General features: G+C 47.5%; 1 long non-coding RNA gene across 1 annotated transcript; it reads left to right on the top strand.

The window, feature by feature from the left end:
• Positions 1 to 638: 638 nt before the first annotated feature.
• LOC138745353 (uncharacterized) lies at positions 639 to 5,393 on the top strand. Its single transcript, XR_011346204.1, has 3 exons — positions 639 to 1,061; positions 1,664 to 1,741; positions 4,879 to 5,393. It is a non-coding gene; the product is annotated as an uncharacterized lncRNA (long non-coding RNA).
• The last annotated feature ends 10,213 nt before the right edge of the window (positions 5,394 to 15,606 follow it).

Here is a 15,606-nt window from a genome sequence, read left to right on the forward strand (position 1 = left end):
GGAGATTGGATCAGAGGTAGGGGAGATAGGGTTGAGCTGGGGGGATGGGGTGCGAGGGGACGGAAGGCACTGGGGAAACCATGGGGGTGGTGATGGGTGGTGGATGAGAGTGTGGTAGAGGAATCGGGGCAGGGGAGAGTGTGAGGTGTCTGAGGGAGAAGAGAAGTTGCGAGGGGGATGGAAAGTAGACCTTTCAACAGAAATGGGACAGAGCTCCCCCTCCACCTGGAATGGGATCTGTCCACTGAGAGACACGACCGCTCCTCCACCCGCCACCCCCCCCCCCGTGGTTACAAGATCCCTTCCACCCTTGCATACACCCCCACACACCCCCAACCGGGATAGGATTCTTTCCCCCAGTGGACCTGGATCAAGGTGCTAGAAAGTGTTTCTGCTGCGGCGGACCCAACAGAGTTGAGCGGTGAAGAGTGGGGCTCTCTCCGCACCACCTGCTCCCTCAGGCGACGAGGTCTCGCTTGCATCATGGAAGATCACGGTGTTGCTGAGCTTCTGGGAATGTGGAGGGCTTCTGCTAAACCCATGGTAGGGTTCAGAGTGGTTCATCTCCCCGGGACGTGCTGAAGGTCAAGGATGACCCGATCCTCTCATGGAGGGAGGGTTGTAGACAAAGTGAACGGCTGCAGAACTGGCCTCAGTCTGAGGAGAGTGATCATAGAAGGACCTGGGGTGGCAATATTTCTACTGAGAGGAGCTGGAACGAACCACCAGAGGATCAATTCTGACATTTAGGTGACCCTTGGAAGGGAGTTAGAGGGAGGGGTAGGGACTAACTTGGACAGCAAGGCTGGGTTGGGATAAATGACCTGTTGTGTACCCTCTGGGTGTGTAAATGCTGCTGCTTCTGCCCCAGAGGACATGGCAATAAGGTCACAACAGAGGTGGCCACACCGTGTCATGGACCCAACGTCCCCAAGGTGGTGTCCTGCACAGATGTTAAAATCATCGACAATGGATCTTTCGGTGTGGTGTACCAGGCAAGGCTGGTGGACTCCGGAGAGATGATTGCCATCAAGAAGATCTTGCAAGACAAGAGATTCAAGGTGAGGGGGAGGAGCAGTTGTGTGGAAATGAAAAACCCTGATATTTAAATTTAGGGCCTACAGCACGTTCACAGGCCCTTGCGACACATGAGCCCGTTTCACACAATTACACACAATTGACAAACACCCCAAACACATTTTTGAAGGGTGGGTGGAAAGAGGAGCATCTGACAGAGACCAAAGCAGCCATGGGGTTTGGAAACAGAGAAAGTCACACAAACCCACAACAGCAGCCCCCCTCCCCACACACAACCCCCCACCCCACACACACACACACACTCACACACACACACACACACACACACTCACCTGGCAAATATCAAAGATTTTTTGCAAATTCATTGTTTAGTAGAAGCTGGGAAAACAATCATAAAAACTGAAATGATACTTCATTGAACCCCCTGACGAGTCCCCACTCCAGCGACACGAAAAGTGCCCCCCCATTGACTCTCGAAAAGTCCCCCACTTCGGCCTCCCTTGGAGTTCCCCACCTCTGACCTCTTGACTAATCTCCTCCCCGCCTCCCCCCTCAACTTGGACAAGTTGCCCCTCAGGGCCCCGACCCATCGCCCAGCCTTGCTGATGTTCTTCTCTCGCCATAGAACGGCAAACTGCAGATCGTGCGAAAGTTGGATCACACCATCATTGTCCCTCTTCTCAACTTCTCCTCTGTAGTCAAGGTAAGATCCACCTGCACCCACCCCACCCTCACTCTGATGCATATCATTTGCTGCTACCTTCCCCATTCCTTCAATCGATCTGTCTCGCTGCAGCCTCTCTGTTGCCTCCATCCTGCCCCTCTGACCAGTGCTGACTCTTTGATGTTGGCTGCCCTGCTCCTCACCCATTAACTCATGACCTCTTGCCATTTCAACTCCAGACAGCAGCAGCCAAGACCACAAGACAAGGTCGCCAAATTCGGCCACTCAGCCCCTCCAGTCTGTTTCCCCAATTCATTTCACGAATGTACTTTCCCCCAAAACTCACTTTTGGCACCTTTTGGTGCGCTTCCAAATCAACGCCTGCTCTGAATCGTCCCAACAACTCAGCCTCCACATGTTCGACCCCAGCCAACACCCGGCTGCAAACATTTCTCATCTCGAAACGTCAATGGTTTTTCTCCCCCGGTGAATCCTTGCCTCACGAGGGAGGGCGGTCAGAGCTGCACATTTTGTGCAGTCTCACCAGAAGCCGAATGATGGGGCAGCGGACGGGTCCACTACGGCCTGTTGACGCTCTGCTCGCTGAGCCGTTGGATTCATGCCATGTTGTGTTGAGCAGTGGGGGCATCAGGCCTACAGAGAGCAGGAGGGGCTGGCACTCCTGTTGGGAGAGGCACGGGGTTTTGGAGGGTAAATCCAGCTGACATGTTTGTATTGTGTCCAAGAGGAAGAGCAGGTTTATTTGAATCTGGGTATGGACTATGTTCCCGAGACGGTTCACTGCATGGTCCAGCACTTCAACAAGGCCAAGCAGCCCATTCCCATGATCTACATCAAGGTGGTTGTGGGTCTGGGTGGTCAAGTTGTCCACTGGGGCAAGCTTGGATGGTGGGGATGGAGGATATGAAGGAGTTTACTGGCTGAGTCTCGCTGGGGACTGGATATCGATGAAGGGTGCATGAGGGTCTCAATGGGTATTGGTGAGGAGAGAAAGGGTAGTGAGGGGAGAGGGGTGGAGAGGATGATGAGGATGGATGTTGATTGGCAGGGAGGGGCCCTTCACCCACCTCCCCTTACCCTCAGGATATAGACCCGGCCAGTGTGGAGGCAGAGTGGGTCATGTTATATCGTTGTGTTGCCAGATGTTCATGTACCAGCTGTAGCAGAGCATGGCCTACTTCCATCCTCAGGGTGTTTTCCATTGAAACATCAAGCCCCAGAAGATGCTGGTAGATCCCGAGATGGCCTTCTTAATGCTCCTTTATTTCGGCAGGTAGATCCACCCATGTCTGTCCGTTCACCACCTCAACGCGGTCCTGATCCCTCTCCACAACACGGCCTTGTCCCCTCCCCACCAGCTCTCACCCCTCCCCCACCTGCTCTCTCCCCTCCTCCCTCTCCCAACTTGCCCCTTCCACAGCTTAATAACTTATTCTAAATAAGATTGTGGGGGGCTTAGATGGAATGAACAGCCAGAAACCTTTCCTAAAGTGTCAGGTGCAAATCTCAGAGAGCATCCGCTTCAGGTGAGGGGAGATTTTTTTTATGCAGAGAGTTGTGAGAGCTTTGAATGTGTCACCGGAGAAAGTGGTAGCGGTTGGTAGAATAGGTACATATAAAAGTCTCTGAGACGAGCATGTGGATGTAAGGGAACAGAATTTTTACATGATAGAGAATTTGGGGATATGGCGAGAAGGCAGGGTAGGTCGAGTTTGGTCATAAATTAGATCAGCCATGATCGTATTGAATGGCGGAGCAGGCTCGATAGGCCATTTTTGTCCTATTCCTGTTCCCACTTCCTATGTTCCTATGGGTGTGGTACAGGTAAAGGTTGTGGAGAACATTTACAAAGGTCAGTACAGCCTTTATGGGCCTAAGGGCCTGTACTGGGCAGCAATGCTTGATGTTCTAATGGATGCGGAAGCTCTGGGAAGGGGTAAGGGAGGGACTCGCCAGGAAGTCTGCAGATTCTGGGGCCGAGGGCAATGCCCAAACATGCAGGGGAAACTCATGGATAGTTTTGTGAGGAACAGGTCCTGCTTCACGAGTCAAATTGAGTTTTTCGAGGAGGTGTCAAAGGAGATAGATGAAGGTCAAGGTCTGTATGTGCTGCACGAGGGTTTTAGTAAGGTGCTTGACAAGATCCCCACGGAGGCCTCATTCAGAATGTCTGGAGGCATGGGATCCATGGAGCCTTGGCTGTGTGGATTCAGAATTGGCTTGTCTGCAGAAAACAGAGGGTAGTAGTAGATGGAACAATGACTAGTGGCGCTCCAAAGGGATCTGCTCTGGGACCCCTGCTCTTTGTGATTTTTATGAATGATGATGGGAGTGGAAGGGTGGGTACGTCAGGGGATCACACAGAGGTAGAGATGTTGTAGACAGTGTAGAAGATTGTCATAGGTCATCCAGTTTGCAGAGAAGTGACAGATGGAGTTCAATCCTGTAAATCAGATGTACTTAAATAAGCAACCGGTCCAGGTTTATTTCCAGAGTAATTTTCAAGGGCACGAATAACAGTTATTCCAAAGAAGGTTGGAGCCCCATTAAAAGTAGCTTCATATAGACCAATATCTTCATTGAATGTGGATTACAAGAATGTGTGGGCAGAGCACTTGGTTAATGGCAGGATTATGAACAGTGTGCAGGACAGAGAAATATTTAGATCCTGCTCCATATATCACTCAAGGTTGCTGTGCAAATTGAGAGGGAGTTTAAGATGGTGTATTGTGTGCTGGCCTTCAGGAGTCAGGGGATTGAGTTCAAAAACCGAGAGGTATCGTTGCAGATGTATAAAATTCTCGTCAGACCACACTTGGAATATTGTGTGCATTCCTAGGGCGAGAATACCAGAGGACGTCTAAATAAGGTGAGCTGAGGGAAATTTAGGCAAGACGTGAGGGGTACATTTTATTCACACAGAATGTAGTGGGTGGCTGGAATGCATTGTCGGGGTAGTAGCGGAGGCTTGTCCAAAAAAGGCATGAAAAGGATTTTAATATGGACAGGAATTCAAGAAAAATGGAGAGTACTGGTGTGAGGGAGGGGAGGGTTCAGGAGTAGGGGGGATGATGGGGGAAGTGTTGGGACCCTCCAAAGTCAATGTGTTCAGGCCTCAGAGACAGTATCTCTATCACTCGTATTTCTCTTCCCAGGAGAAGGAGCGATCTCAGAGACGAGACACGAGTCCAGAAGAACCTCACATCCCAGCTGAACAGAGGATGGACAACATCATGATGGCCTGAACCCCTCCCCGTCGTATCCATCTGGCCCTGCCAACCCCATTCCCTGCCTCTTCCATGTCCCTTCACCCACTTCCCCTCTTCTCCTCTACCCCTCCTCCATCCCAACCCCCTCCCGCTCATCTTCCCCTTCCCCTGCCCTCACACCTATGCCCTAACCCCAGCCCTCCACTCTTCACCTCCCTCTTCCCCTCCGCCCTTCCCTTCCCCTTTCCCCCTCCCCTTCCCCTCCCCCATCCCCTCCCCTAACCCTCCCCCTTCCCCTCCCTTTCTCCTCCTCCCCTTCCCCTCCCCCTTCCCTTTCCCCTTCCTACCCCTAACCTAGGGGAAGGAGGGGGAGGGGAAGGGGGTAGGAGAAAGGGGGTAGTGGAAGGGGGTAAGGGTAGGGGTTGTGGTAAGGGGTAGGGTAGGGGGTAGTGGTAGGGGGTGCGGGGATGGGGAAGGGGTAGGAGGTAGGGTTAGGGGAAGTGGGTAGGTTGTAAGGGATAGGGTAGGGATAGTGGTAGGGGGTGCGGGTATGGGGAAGGGGTAGGGTTAGGGGAAGGGGGTAGGTTGTAAGGGATAGGGTAGGGGGTAGTTGTAGGGGGTGTGGGTATGGGGAAGGTGTAGGAGGTATGGTTAGGAGAAGGGGATAGTTGTAGGGGGTGCGGGTATGGGGAAGGGGTAGGAGGTAGGGTTAGGGGAAGGAGGTAGGTTGTAAGGGATAGGGATATGGTTTAGTTTAGGGTTGGGGAAGTTGGGTAGAGTTAGGGTTAGTGTTAGGAGACATGGGGTAGGGCTATATCTTGGTTTATGGTTACGTCTATAGTTCGGGGAAGTGGGCTTGTGTTAGGTATAGGGGAAGGGGGTAGGAGCAGGGGGGTAGAGGAGGAGTGAGGTTTGGGGTTAGGGGATGGTGGGTAGCATTAGGGTTGGGGTTAGGGGGTGGCATAGGCGTAGGAATAAAGTTAGGGTTAGTGGATGGGGTGGGGGTAGAGTTAGGGGACGTGGAGTGGTGGTAGGGGGTATCGGTTGTGTTAAGGTTAGGTTTAGGATTTTGTTAGGGGTTAGGGTTAGGAGTAGGAGGAAGGGAAGGGGGAGGGGAATGGGGGAGGCGAGCGGGGGACGGGAACTGGGGACTGGAAGGGGGAGGGGATGTGGGAGGGGAACGGGCAGTGGAAAGGGGAGGGGAACGGGGTAGAGGAAAGGGGAGGTGAACGGTGGACGGCATCCCTAGCCCCTCCCCTCCCCTTCCCTTCCCCCGCATTTCCCCTGCCTCTCCTCTCCTCCTTCCAGAAGAAGCTGGGCCTCTTTCCGTCCAGAACCTCCCTGTGGTTTCAGAGCCTCCATTTCAGGAAGTGCCTTCGACGCTTGCTGCTGGACAGACATCTTGTCTCTTGATTCATTCTGTACCATTGATATTAAATTTAAAAATGATTGGGTTTTTTAAAGCTTGAACTCAAAAGCTGGTCCAGATAGAGAAAACATAAACAGGCCCTTCAGCCCCTCTCTCCTGCTAGCTGAGCTGTTGTAATCAGTCCATATTCCTCTCACCCTTTTCATTCTTAGCTCCCATCCAGCTCATGTTGCCTTGTTAATCTCATGGCCTGTGGGAAGATGCTATTTCCCTCCCTGGCTGCTCTGCTTTTATTCCTCCATATCTCCTTCCTGATGGCAGGGCGACAAAGATGCTCTGTGCTGGATATCTATGAGTCTATTTACAGAGCCCATCCCTGCAATCAATCAGGGGACCGTTGCCTTGAGGTGGCACCCATGTTGCCTCTCCCTCAGCACTCTCAGAACACTACTGCACCCTCCTTCCCCTCCTTTCCCAGGTCTCAGTAACCCGCTGACAATTCCAGTCAGCTGCCATGTCTATACCCTGCCCCACCTAAACCGATGGATCGACCAGCGCCTTCTCCCCTCAAGAGTTCGAGGAATCCACTCTCTCGCAATGTCCTGCTATCGAATGCCCTGCATCCTCCTTCCCACTTGGTTCCTCCTGTTATCAGGCGCCTGGATGGACCCCACCCTGTTGAAACTACCCATGTTCTCACTGATCTCTCTGCGCCTCTGCCCTCCATCCAGGGGTCTTGGATTTCTTGTGGGGGTGGTGGAGAACAAAGCACCAACTTAAGGAGATGGGGAGCAGTACAAAGACCCCCAGGTCCAGGAGACAGGGAGAACCACACAGATACCCATCTCTGTCATTCGGGTAAAACCTGATTATCAGGTGCAATGTGCAAGGAACTTTCGGTCCTGCTGCACGTGGGCCAGGTTTGGCCCATCCCCACACCACCACCCTGTCAATTCCCAAAACAAATTTCCTATTCATGTGGGGGTCCAAAATGGATAGAGTCTGGAGAAGGACCGTGTACATCATCAATCAATGGGGACAAGGGTGTAACCAGCATGACCATAATTGTGTGTGGCTGTGCTTGTAACCAAAGTGCAAGGGCACCAAATGCTGCTCTGTGCTGAGGTTCTACCTGGCTCAGGTGTTGCGAAAGATTGGCCTGGCCCTGGTGCTGCACAATTTTCCAGTCAGCAGGACTTTGCCCCTTTACCTTCCTGGGAACGGTTTCATAGACAAACACATTTGACCACAAAGCCATCAGGCAGTGGTCAGCAGAGCATTGCTGACACAGAGACTCCAGGACTAGATGGGATACTGCGGGGTGGTCCACGGAGCAGAGAATCCAGAGATAGACATCCAGAACTGCTGGAAAACCAGAAACTCGGTGAAAGATGCCCTTCAGTTTGCCTGAAACCCAGATGGGAGTAGCAAACACTAGAAGACATATGTCTAAAGCAAAGGGAGGAAGATTTAGGGGAGATATCAGGGGTATTTTCTTTTACCCAGAGTTGTGGGTGTCAAGAATGCCTTGCCAGGAGTAGTGATGAAGGCCAAAACATTAGGGACATTTTAGGGGTTCTTAGTTACATTGAGGGGCTGAGATCAAGGAGGATATTCTCCAACAGCAGAGGGTGGCAGTAACCACAAGATGTCAAAGTGGTGGCAATGAAGCTAAACAGAGACCGTCTAATGTGACTGTGCGCCTGGCTGCGGGAATTTGGACTTACGATATAAACCTTGCTAAGTGCTAGTTCAGGTTGGAAACGTTCGACTTCCTTGGGGGTCAAATCAACAGGCACGGAACTAAACCCTGCTTGAAAAGGTAGAGTTTGTTAAGTGCTTCCTCAAACCCCACATAATGAAGGGGCTGCAAGAATTCACTGGTACGATTAATTTTTATCACTGATTCATACCGGTTGTGACCGACATCATTTTTTTGTTTTTAAACTTTATTTAAGATTTTATAACATGAATAATATATAGAATTACATTTAAAAATTAAGAACAAAATAATAAAATTACAATACAGTATCAGTAATCTAAATAAACTATACCCTCCCCAATAATTATTACACATTAATAACCCAACTCAAATTAGTCCAACCCCCCCTTCCCCCCCAAAATAAAGAGTGAAGAATTAATAAAGTTAATAATATATGTGAGAAAAAAACCCACTTACAAAAAAAACAAAAACATAACCAATTAAAATACTAACAAAAAGAAAAGTAATTAATACTAAGATATCAGACTTAAAAAACATATTTAAATCAAACTTAAATGCATATAATTAACAGAGTTAAGATGAAACATATAATTAACAAACTTAATATAAAAAATTAGTAAAATCAGTAACATTGTCTATCAAAAATTCTGAAACAATAATCAATTCTTTAAAAAAAATTGTAGCATGAGAAAAAAAAAGATGAAAAATAAAACTTTCTCAATAGAGATAAACCTTCACCAAATATCAACTAACTTCACATCTATCATCATATTAGTCACATAAACTGCCATCTTAAAACAAAATTCCAACCTCATTAAACATTGTACAATTCAAATTTGGTACTCTTCCACCATTTTTCCCTTTTAACCTTGAATAATTACCCAATAAAAGCTCCAAAACCACATTTAAATATCCCCAATCATTACGTTAAAATTCAGATATCCAAATATAAAAATACATCTGCAACGAAATCTATATCTTCAACAAATGGAGCATAAGCCACAAACAAAATTCAAGCCTCATTAAGAATTGTACAATTCAATTTATAACTTTCACCATTATTCCCTTCGTTCTATAACTAAAATAGCAAAATAATATACACCAGAATTACCACTCCTTTCACCTTAAAGTTAAAGAAAAAATATTAAAAAAAAACTTATCCATCCCATTCACATTTAAATTTCAAATATTCCTTATCTACTGAATAAACTTTACAAAAAAAACCACATGAATTTTTAGTTTTTTAAACAATCAAATACTTTCTTATGCTTTTTTTTATAAACACAAAAGAAAACCCTTAACTCTTTAATCTAATAATACAAAAAAAGGAAAAAAAAACAGGTAGGAGGTTAAAAATACCCCCTCCCGTCTAAACCGCGCAATGCGGTAACTCCCAAAAAAATGGGTGTGAGATAACTCATACGTAGCAGATGACTTTCAGGAAATAGTGCCCATCCAGTTCTCTCCCCCAACTCTCACTTCATCTTAAACTAACATCATCATTATTTAATATTTAAAAAAAAAATTTAAAAAAAAAACAACTCTTCTTTTAATCAGCTCCAACTGCCGAGTCACCATTACAACCATTCCTTCTTGTAGCACGGCTCTTTTCTTCCATCTCTTGTCTCCTTAGAGATCGCGGCGGACTACGTCTCTGTTGAAACCGAGTAATTGGCAGCTCTTGAGCAAATGCTATAGCTTCCTTTGTAGAATCAAAGAACTTTGGTTGGCAACCATCTTGAAAAACCTTCAAAACAGCTGGATATCTAAAGGTTGCCTTATAACCTTTCTTCCACAACAACTCTTTAGCAGAATTGAATTCCCGTCATTGGAACATAACTTCTTGACTCAAATCCGCATAGAAGAAAACTCGATTATTTTGAATCATCAAGGGTGATTTTCTCTGTTGTGCATTTCTAATAGCCACTCGTAAAATTATTTCTTGTCGTAATAATTCAAGCAACGAACCAAAACAGGTCTTGGACTTTGACCTGAAATAGGTCTTCTATGCAAGCCTCTGTGAGCACGTTCCAGTATTATACCTTCCAGGAAATGTTCTTGACCCAGCACCTGCGGAATCCATTCAGTAAAAAATTTTCTTGGGTCTGGTCCCTCCATTCCTTCCGGCAAACCAATAATCTTTATATTGTTCCGTCTGGATTGGTTTTCCAAATAATCAATCTTTTTCACCAAATTTTTATTTTGAGTTTGTAAGTCTTTGACCATTTTGGTCACATCTGAAACATGATCTCGTATTTCGTCTATATCTTCTTCACACAAATTAAATTTATCTCTCACTTCAAGCTTAAAAGCTCCAAACTCAGCCATCTGTTGAGAATGTATTTTCACCACAGAGTATTAAACCTAGTACCAAGTTCAGTCATAATCTTGGATAATCCCTTCATTGTATAAGATCATTTAGATTCAAGATTCACAAGAATATTTTCAATTGGAAGAGATTCTGGCTCAACAGATTCCTACTTCTTCTGCATAACCAAAGGGTCTTCTTTTGCTTCCTTCATTCTGGTTGCCTTCCTTGTAGTATAGCTGCGTGTGGAAACCCCAGCCACAGCCTCTCCAGCAATGACTGGAGGACGCTGGCCGGGGTTTTCCCCAGTCCATCAAGTTGGATAGGTTCTTTTATCTCAAAAGGTGCAGTTTGCAGTGCCACCGCTACAGTTGACAAATGCCTTTCCCCAGCCGGTACTTCAACTGATGTTACTACAAGTGGTTCATTCATAACATTGCCGTCAGATGGTACTGCACATGTGCGAACCTGAGTAACTCTTTGTTCTAAAGGCTGTTTGGCGCCCACTTTAGAGGGCTCTACCGATGTAATATTGAACTTTACATCCGAAAGCTGTACCTTTCTCCTGGGATCCATTTCACGCTGAGTCTCGATGTCTTTCCTGTAGGTAGGCTCCAAAACTTGAACTTTTGGAAAATGTAGTTTTTTGATAATCTGTTGTCGTTTTTTTTTTGCTCTTTTCCACCAATTTTACCATCATAAGTTAAATTAACAGCACTGAAGTTATCTAAACTTTTAAAGAATTTTAATGGGCATTTCTAGACAAAACATTAAGATAGAGTCAGGAGAGGACTGGAAGGCACGTCTGATCCTTACACCATCTTGCCACGCCCCCCCGTTGCCCACATCATGCGGAGAAAGGTAAAGACATTACCTGGGACAAAAGGATTTGGAGGCGTTCCAGAAGGCCAAGGACGCACTGGCCAACACAACCCTTGTGGTACACGCCAGGCCAGAGACACCCACCACTCTCACAGTAGATGCTTCCTGCACAGCAGTAGGGGGTGCACTGGAGCAATTCATCAAAGGGGAATGGCAGCCCATGTCCTTCTTTAGCAGACATCTCTGGCCACCTGAACTCAAATACAGCGTCTTTGACTGAGAGCAATTGGTGCTGTACCTGGCAGTCAGGCACCTAAGGTATTTTTGGAAGGTAGACAATTCAGTGTCTTCATGGACCAGAAGCCATTAACTTTTGCCTTCCATAAAGTGTTGGACCTGTGGTCGGCCAAGCAGCAGCGACTCCTCTCATATGAGTCTGAGTTCACTACCGACATTCAACACATCATGGGTGACGCACTGCCCCATCCCCGCAATCAAGTCTATCCAGGCCCTGTCCCAGTGAATAGACTACTTAGCCCTCGGCAGGGGACAGCAGGATGACCCTGAGATCCTTGCAAGCAAGAGAGCAGTGTCCAGGCTCAGGCTGGAGGATGTTAACATCGATCCTGGTAAGTAGACGCTCCCCTGCGACATTCCAATGGCAAACCCCACCTCATCGTGCCGACAGCATTGAGATGGCAGTTTTATGATGAGGTGCACAATCTGACGCACCCGGCCATCAGTACTGTCAAAATGGTGGTCAATCGGTTGGTCTTGCTGAGCCTTGAAAAACAGGTTGTCAGTGGGCCAAGGCCTGCACACTCTGCCAGATGACCAAAATACAGACATACGTGAAGGCACCATGCCAGACATTCGAGCCAGCACCACATAGGTTCAGCCACATCTACAATGACATTGTAGGGTCACTACCGGCCTCCCGCGGGATGAGTTACCTTCTCACCAAGATTGCCTGCTCCATGAGATTCCCCAAGGCGGTCCAGCTGGCTGACACAACCACTTGTGTCCTCCATTAAATTGGAAGCGGTAATAAATATAAAGGAAAGTTTGATAATAAATAGTCTCCCTTGCAGTTGGGGTACAATGTATTTCTTGAGATCAGAGGAATCCTGGAGCCAAGACAAAGTGATCCTGTGTTTACCAAGGATTAGATTGAGTTGTTGGGGTAGTTGTAAGTGGAAGGGCCGAAAGGTCTCCTGCTCCTTTCACTGCCTTTGATTTCTGTCTTGCGATGCTGATTGGGTTCACCTGTGTGTTCGCTCGCTTGCTGATTGGTTGCTTCAGTTGCGCGAGCCAATGGGTTGATTGGGTGAGGCCGCTATGGGATTGGACGCTAAAGTCGGGTTGGATTGATGGGCGGTTTCGCGGGCTGATTGGCTCTTGCTGTGAGGAGGCGGGACGTTGGTGGCGGCGTCGTCTGCTCGGGGTCCGTCGCGTCGCCGCGGGTGTGAATGGGATGAAGTTGGCGGCAGCGCCGGGACCTACCTCAGCCGCGCAAGCGGGCGACCCGCAGCCCGCCGGGCCCCACCCAGGAGTGGCCGGTACCAGCGGGGTGTTTGGGTGGAGCCGAGGGGTCGGTGCAGGGGGCGGGGAGGGGATGGGGATGAGGGAGAGGGAGGGGGATGGGAGGGGCAGGAGCCCGGAGGGGGCGGGGCAGGTGAATGAGGGGAGGGGGCGGGGGCGGTGAATGAGGGGAGGGGGCGGGGCCAGGCAGGGGTAAGGGGGAGGGTGAAGGGGGAGTTGTAGGGTGAGGGGGAGGCTGGGCATCCAGAGAACTTGGAAGAAGGAGAAGTGAGATTGAACCTTGAACCAAAGAACTTTTCTTAAATTTATACACATTACAAACATGTGCGCTTAGAATTAGAAGGGGGTTCATTTGGATTAGTTAAGTATAGAGTTAATTTAAAGTTTAATTCTAATTTCATGTTTAAATTTGATTAAAAATAACTTCTGTTTTAAAAACCACTTGTCTTGGTGAATGTCTCTTGCTGCTGGGTTTTGGGATCCTATGGGCTCTTAACAATATGTGCTTGGATATTGACATTGGGCCTGTTCAAAGTAGGAAATGGCTTCTACCAGCAGCAGTTTCTGTTTGACAAAAAATATTGATAGGTGGCTGGCCACATACGTTTCCTAAAAATTAATACCCTCACCCTCCCTAAACCACATTCAGCCCCGTGACATCTTTCTACGTTGCATTACTGGGACCACCAAGGACCTGACCCATTTCCCATCTCTCCTTGCAATGCCAATATGGCAGCTGCCATTAAGAACTGACAAATCACATTTTAATTAAGCAAGCAAGATGAAAATCATTCTGACATCCTGCTTAAAAAAAAGCGTCAACAAACCTTCCTAGTTATATCATTTCATTTTTATTTTGATTCCCTTGGGGCATTAGTAAAAAATGTCCCATCCATTTGCTCACCAAATTAGGAGTAAAATCATGATCCCTGTTCATGAAAACCCATAACATTCAATGTTACACAGATAATCAAGGAAGAATTCTGTAATAAAGGTGAATGAAACATTGAAAGAATTTCCCCCTTTAAAACATTGAGAATGTAGCGTACCAAGTGACGGGGCGAGGAAAAAAAGCCAAATCACTGCAACACTTGGACAGTCCAAGATGGCATGGACTCCCCTTCACTACCGATAAGGAGCCCATGCCTAGCACCATATATGGGCTTAGGAGCCCTACACTTCTGCGTAGCTGCCAGCGAGTGATGCAACAACGTCACTTCTGGAAGTCAGGGATATGTCACCAGAAGAGGCCGGGCCAGCGAGCAGACGTGGGGAATTTAAAACAGTAAAGCCAGTCTTTGTTTTACACTCACCTTGTGTGGACATCTCTTTATTTGGTAGCGCTGCTGCAGCGGATGCTACAAATCGATAACTTCTTATTGCTGCAACCAAACAAGCCTGCAAGATAAACCAACCTAAATGGAAAACATGACCAGAAATCCCAGAGATCATAAATTCAAAAGGATTGGTGAAATCTTGACTCTGTATTATTAACACCAAAGTCCCTATATTTTTCAAGGCATTCGGACAAGTAACTGAGAAACATTACATTTTAGACACATGGTACGTCAGGATCAGAAGGATTGGAGCATTATTGTTCAAGTGACACAACTAAAAAAAAATAACATCTAACTTGATGAAGAATGTGATGCTACAACAGGAACAACGGATGGAATCAGACACATTCTATGAGCATTGGGAAGCAAAGAAAAATGGATTGGTTTTCCATCCCTTCCTCAGCGACCCAATGACCCCGACAGGTCCTCCCCGACCTGCGACCGTAGTGGAGTCCAAATGATCATCAGATTCCACAATGGTCGCAAGTCGGGGTTTTTACCGCGTGCGAGGAGCCCTGAAGTCTTAGAGCCTATTTTTAAAATCAAATGATTTGACAAACGAGAACAGAGACACAGGACACGAAAGACCCAAAATGTGTGGATTAACTCAGCGCTTCGGGGTCCATCGACTGGGGGCAGCCATCTTAATTTCTGTGCGCATGCGCTTGCGCAAAGGGTTCGCTCAGTTGCCCTGTCGGCACATCCAAATCAGCCGCACATGCGTTAAGTCATCACGCATGCGCCAACCAGACTTGCCAAGCCCCTGCCCCCGCCCCCTCCCTCTGCAAGTTACCTCGCGGCCTGCGGCCTCGCCCTGTCGGCGCCATCAGGCCTCGCACCGACGCCTCGGCTCCACTCAAACACCACTCCCAGGTGGGGCCCAGCGGGCTGCTGGTCGCCCGTTTTCCCTGGACCGCGCGGCTGAGGATGATCCCAGGAGCCCCTTCAGCCCATCCATTTACAACTACCCCAACAACAATCAAAACCTTAGATTTCATAAGATCACTTTGTCCTGGCTCCAGGATTCCTCTGATCTGAAGAAATACAAGGGAGATTATTTATTCTCAATCTTTCCTTCAAATTAATTACCGCTTCCAATTTAATGTCTGTTACTTTTTTCAAAGTATCTGCATCTCAGTTCGATGCATCTGATCCCTCTACGAATGTGTATGACAATAAACTCATCACATGTCCATGGATCCCAATTTCAAATGATCCTTTAACAGGGTAGAGAATTCCAAGGATATTACATTTTCATTGAAGACATTTCTTAAAGTCCAAGCAGCTGATCGGTTATTGGGAAATTGTGACACTTGGTGTTCAGCTCATTTGCATTATCCTCTCTCGATCCCTGCTGCTGTGTCCTCTCATAATGTTGTAAGGCCATCTTCTTTTTTTCCAATGAGAAAGAGATCCATATTCAAACTTTCCTTCTATCACCCGGTTAAAACATCCCAGAAACAAATCTGATAATATTTGTGCACTTCTCATTCTTCAGATAAGGAAACTGGACACATGACTCCTGATGTAAGATGAGCAAGACCATTCGATGTGAAATTGGAGTGTGCGCGCT

The sequence above is a fragment of the Narcine bancroftii genome, chromosome 11, assembly GCF_036971445.1.
Source record: "Narcine bancroftii isolate sNarBan1 chromosome 11, sNarBan1.hap1, whole genome shotgun sequence".
In the NCBI taxonomy this organism is placed as follows: domain Eukaryota; kingdom Metazoa; phylum Chordata; class Chondrichthyes; order Torpediniformes; family Narcinidae; genus Narcine; species Narcine bancroftii.